This window comes from Thalia democratica, chromosome 1 (assembly GCF_965202585.1).
Source record: "Thalia democratica chromosome 1, ktThaDemo2.hap1.1, whole genome shotgun sequence".
Classification (NCBI taxonomy): domain Eukaryota; kingdom Metazoa; phylum Chordata; class Thaliacea; order Salpida; family Salpidae; genus Thalia; species Thalia democratica.
The window spans coordinates 70,681,232-70,687,407 of record NC_139165.1 but is presented as its reverse complement, the minus strand read 5'-3'; positions in this window follow the sequence as shown (position 1 = coordinate 70,687,407).

Here is a 6,176-nt window from a genome sequence, read left to right as displayed (position 1 = left end):
AATATACTTTACTGCTTAAAACAAAGCCTTAATATGTCTATCAATTAGTAGGCGATTTTATTTCTACAAACTAAACGATAAATTTGTTCCATAACGAGTTGTTTATGAAATTATTAGTTTTTCGCGAAGTTATTTTACAAACAAAACATTTCATGAAACTTTTCTCTAGAAAATTTACAGACATGAACATTTTGTTTTTGATAAACATGTTTATTTTCAAGCTATTTTAGTGTACCTCACGTGAATTAACATTTAAAATTTTAAAGCTCGTCTTTTTTTATTTATTTTTTTAAATCAGAGTTGAATAGAAGCATTTTTAGAGAATAAAAAAATGTTTTTAATTGATAAAAATATACTTTTAAATTACTTTTTTTTTCTGAATTTAGATGTTTTTGATGTTTTAATGTATTGATAAAGTTCTATTTATTGATAAAAACAGAGTAGCACATGATTTTAAAAGTTCAGACTTTAGACTTTTTAAGTTTAAGTTTAGAAAGGCTATATATTCTAGTAATTATTTTAACTTAGTTAGAGCTAAATATGAGTTTAAACTAATTTTCTTGTTGTATAAGTGTGAAATTCATTAACTTCTATTTTACTACTGTTAAAGAACTTAAGGTAGAAAAAATATTACGCTTGGGTAGTTAAAACATCAGTACTAGAAAGCACATTTAGAACTATTTTTAACACAATAGTTCATGTGAACAAATAGTTTTAACAAACAATATATTTTGATTATGATGAGCAATTTTAAATAAAACAAATTTTAAGTTAAGAATCTCTGACAAATCACAAACATTATTTGCTGTGTTCTTCACTTATTTTTTTTCTGGAATTTAATAAAAAGTAGAAGCAAGTACTTTGTAATTTCTTGGTTAAAAATATTATGAAATATTTTTTTAGTTAATACAAAAAACAAGGTTTAGGATATATTACTAGTTTCTTCTGAATTAGTTTTTCAAGTTTTATTTTTAGATTCGGTTATAAGCAACATTTACTGTCAAACTATATAGTTAAAAACCTTAAAACCTTAAAACTAGCTCTAAAACTTAACAGTTAAGTACTTTTGAATAACTTTCAAATCTAAACCAGTTGAAATTGAACATAAAATAAGTATTGGCTGTAATTTCAACCGATTAAAATTTAGTAATAATTAGTTGTTCGGTTGAACTAAATCCCTTATACTGTAACAAACTAAATATAATTTGTAACTAAAGTAACACTAATTATATGGAAATGGCAAATAATGAGAAATTAGAAATATTCTGAGTTTTATCAACAACTGTTTTTGATATTAGTTTAAAATTCAAACTAAAAACATAAACAGTTCTAAATTTAGTTTTTGTTAGATAGTCAATAATGACTTTTCGTCAGTTTATAATTTGAAACAAAACTTCTTTATCATTGTTTTCATTTCAAGAACTGTAGTACAATTTTTATTTATAAACATAAAAAGTAATGGTAAATTTTTATATTTTGTTATTTTTGTTAGTCTTTTTTTATTAGCTAGTTTTGCTATAGCTTTACTATAAAGATTTCAACTACGTTTTTTAAGTAATTGTAATTTAACATTTAGAATCTGTTTATTTTAGCTTTTCATAATTATAAACTAATGAAATTCTTTTTGGCGAGCTTTTTATCAGCTAGACAACCTAAATTTAACCTTAAAAAATGTTTGTATCGGTTTAGCTTGAATAAAAAATTTCATTTTTTACTATTAAATATCTAAATTATTTATTCAAAACATCTTATTAACATTTGTTAATGGCTTTTTAAAATCATATTTCAGTTAAACAGAAAATCTTTGGTGTTTTATATACTGGATTTAGATAAAGAAACTATTTTTAAAGCTTATACCTGCAATATAAATATTATTAGAAGCAAAGTTTACTTAGTAATATTGTATGGAAAAAGCTTACTTAATGGTACAAAGTATGTAGAGATTGTATGTAAATAAAGTATGTAAATGAAATTAATTGCTAAAGTAAAAATTAATACATTATAACTATTTACAAAAATAGTAATAAGTTAGTAAGTTTAATTAAGTTAGTTTTTATAAACATTTGTTTAAAATAGACCATGTTTGACGCTATGATAGTGTTATATTTAAATTTAGTTTAAGTGAAATTAAAACTGACTATAAAAATAATTTATTGTGCATATGTTCTCATAAGAAAATGCTGAACGACTTTCAAATAATTTGGAAAACATTTTTATACAGAACTGATTTAAATTTATATAGGTATGAATTCTATAAACATTTCTAGCAAAGCCAATGACGCTCCTTTTGCTAATATATGGAAAATATCTCAACCAGTCTGTTTGACAGCAAGTTTTTTAATGATTTATCTAGTAAGTGCAATTTTTTATCAGCTAATAGCAACAAAAAATCGGATTTCTACTTTTAAAAGAAGGTCGTTGCAGCATCTACTGGTTTTTGCATTACTAGCTTTAAGTTGCTGTATTCTTACTGAAGCACTAATCCTTGTTGATATAAAAATCGAAAACTTCTCAGAACAAGTTTGTGATATCCTACCAGAAATAATACTTGGTATCATGGCAATGATTTCGTATGTTAGTTTTCTTTTCAACTTCAGAATACTGAACTACATCTACAGACAACCGTTTTTAGAAAACTCTGACAACTCGTTTATTAAGAAAATCAGATACGCTTGCTTCATCATTTTCACTCTTAGTGCTCTTTTGTTCGAAGGTATAATTTTTATTAAGCCGTCGGCTACCGTTGGTGAAACTTATTCAAGTGGCGGATGTGTGCGAAAAAAAGTTGCGTCGAAAAACTTGGTTTATAAAGCTCTAATAATAATATACTCTGTTGTAGAAATTATTATTTTTGTTCTCTTTTGCCACCCGTTACTAATACAAAAAAGGCGCAACAGAGATTCAAGGGTGAATACAGCTGATACGAACAGGAAACTAGAAAGCTTGATCTTGAGATCAACCGTTGGCGTTGCAATAGCTATTTTGTCTCGACTCGTCGCTTTCTTTTTGCAAGCAAAGTTCTTCTTTGCTCCAAGAAGCGTCGTCTTCTCGTTTTACTGCTTCAGATCTTTCATTGTGATGATGTCGCTTATTGTAAGCTTCAGCAACTGGAAAGAATTATTGATGTTCAAATACAAGGATAGAAGCAAGTCTGTTGATCAGAGCACCTTGAATGTAAATCTTTCGGATGTATAAAGGTGATATGGAAACATTTAAGTTGCAGGCTTAAATATTTATTATGTAAATAGTGGTTGTACTATAAAAACTATGACATTTAAAGTTTTGATAGTTCTGCGTGAAGATCAAGTTTAACAATGATAATTTAAAATGCTTAATTATTTAAATAAAACTTTTAAAATGTTTTTTTCTCTCTTTAATGTAAATATTTTAAAAATTAAAAAAAAATTTGAATAATCAAATCTAAATAATATTATTTTTTTATAAACTAACTAAATGATGCTTGTTTCTTTTTTTTTTTAAGAAGATAATTATTTAACGTATAAAAATAAATTTTTTAATAAAACGTGTTCGTAAATTTTTAGAGAAAAATTTATTCAAAAATTAAATTATTTAGAGTTTAGAAACTTTATACAAGTTATGCATAAACTTAATATCTAAAGTTTAGCTTGTTTTATACTTTAATATTCTTAGTAGTAAACAAGTATTCAGGTTTGAATATTATGTTAAACCAACAAAAAAAAACGCATCAAGTTATTAAAGAAATGTCTATGCTACATATTAGAATGTTTTGAATTTATGAAACTAATCGGAAAAAAAAAAAGTATCTAGACTGTTTCATCATTTTTGGTTACTGTATTTTAGTGTATTAACTTTTTACAATATATAAACAAATAAAATATTGGTCAAGTTCTACACTTTGTTAGTTTTTGTGCTAAAGTTTTATAAACGTTTTCATTAGGTAATTTTTTAATATATTTACTACAAAGTATCGAAAAACGTTTTTTAAGTACTCGTAGTGTTTTATATTTAGAAAATGCTTATTCTAGCGTTTTAAATGTATATAAATTATAAACTAATGTACTTCCAGTTTTACGAGCTTTTAATCAATTATGAAAAAAATTAAACGATCTAGAAAAGTGGTGTTTGTATATGCTTACCTTAAATATAAAAATCTTCGTTTGTTACCTTTAACTTTTTATTTAGTTTGTGTAAAAGATATTTTTAGCATATTTTAATGACTGTATAAAGTCATTTTTAAGGTAAACAGAAGGTCTTTTTTATTTTTGATACTTGTTTAGTTTAAGAATTTTCGTATTAAATTTAAATATTTTCTTTAAATTTTTTTACATTCAACTGCACTTAGTTTATTTTCTTGCTTAAAGGTACAACGTATATAGAGCTTTAAATGCTATAAGTAATTACTTATTAGGAAAGGTTTTGTACTATTTACAAATATACTAAGTTTTATTGAGTAAATTTATAAATGCATATAAACATTGGTTAACAAAGCCATGCTTGATGCAATATTAGTATGAATATGTTATTCAGACTTAACTAAAGTTGTTTTAACAAAAAGCTAAACGTGTACATTTTTTTTTTCTGAATGTCTTTTAAATAACTTGGTTTGCTTTTTATACAGAACTGAATAAAACTTATATAGGTATGAATTTTACAACCATTTCTAGCGAAGCCAACAACGCTCCTTTCAAAAACGTATGGAAAATTTCTGAGCCAGTTTGTTTGACAGCAAGTTTTTTAATGCTCTATCTAGTAACTGCAACTTTTTATCAGCTAATAGTAACAAAAAATCGGATTTCTACTTTTAAAAAAAGGTCGTTGCAGTTGCTAATGATATTCGCACTATTAGCTTTAAGTTGTTGTTTCCTTACTGAAGCACTGATCCTTGTTGATAAAAACATCCGAAGTACCTCGGAATATGTGTGTGATATCCTACCGGATATAATATTAGCTCTCATGGCAATCATTCCGTATGTTAGTTTTCTTTCCAACTTCAGAATACTGAACTACATCTACAGACAACCGTTTTTAGAAAACTCTGACAACTCGTTTATTAAGAAAATCAGATATGCGTGCTTCATGATATTCACTCTAAGCGCACTTTTGTTTCAAGGAATAATTTTCATTAAGCCGTCGGCTACTGTTGGTGAAACTTTTTCAAGTGTTGGATGTATGCGAAAAAAAGTTGCGTCGAAAAACTTGGTTTACAAAGCTCTTGTTGTAATTTATTCTCTCGTGGAAATTGTTATTTTCTTTCTTTTCTGCCACCCGTTACTAGTACAAAAAAAGCGCAACAGAGATTCAAGAGTGAACACAGCTGATACGAATAAGAAACTAGAAAGCTTGGTTCTGAGGTCAACTGTTGGCGTTGCAATAGCTATTTTGTCTCGACTCGTTGCTTTCTTTTTGCAAGCAAAGTTCTTCTTGGCTCCAAGAAGCGTCGTCTTCTCGTTTTACTGCTTAAGATCTTTCATTGTGACGATGTCGCTTATTGTAAGCTTCAGCAACTGGAAAGAATTGTTGATGTTCAAATACAAGAATAGAAGCAAGTCTGTTGATCAGAGCACTTTGAATGTAAATCTTTCGGATGTATAAAGTGGATATGGAAACATTTAAGCTACGAGCTTAGATATTTTGATACTTGAAACAAGAAATGATGTAAGAAATGCGGTATTAAAGTTTTACTATTTTTGTGCTAAAAAACAAGTTTAATAATTATAACTCGAAATGCCATAAACTTAAATAAAGCTTTTTTAATTTTTATTTTGCTTTATTGTAACTGGTTGAAAAATTGATGGTACAGTAACCTCTCGGATCTTTACGCACTCTCGTTTAGTTACGCATTTCAGAATTCTATAAAATTCAGAAAATAAAACTTTTAATTGTTTTTAATATTGCACAAATTAGGTTTAATGCATATTTTTAAATTAAAATATGTTTTTGAATGCTAACACACCTCTCTATATCTTTAGACTTTGGAAATTTAAGTTCCTTGACTAATTGATTTAACATTTAATCAATTTAAATACTGAATAAACATTTAGTTATACCTCAGTATATCAGAAATTTTGTAAACAATAAGAGATTAAATCAAAATTCTGAAATAAACATGACTGTTTTTAATAATGAAAGTATATTGAAATAATGAGAGTTTAAAACACAAAGAAATAATACAGCAGTCTTGCATTATATATTAA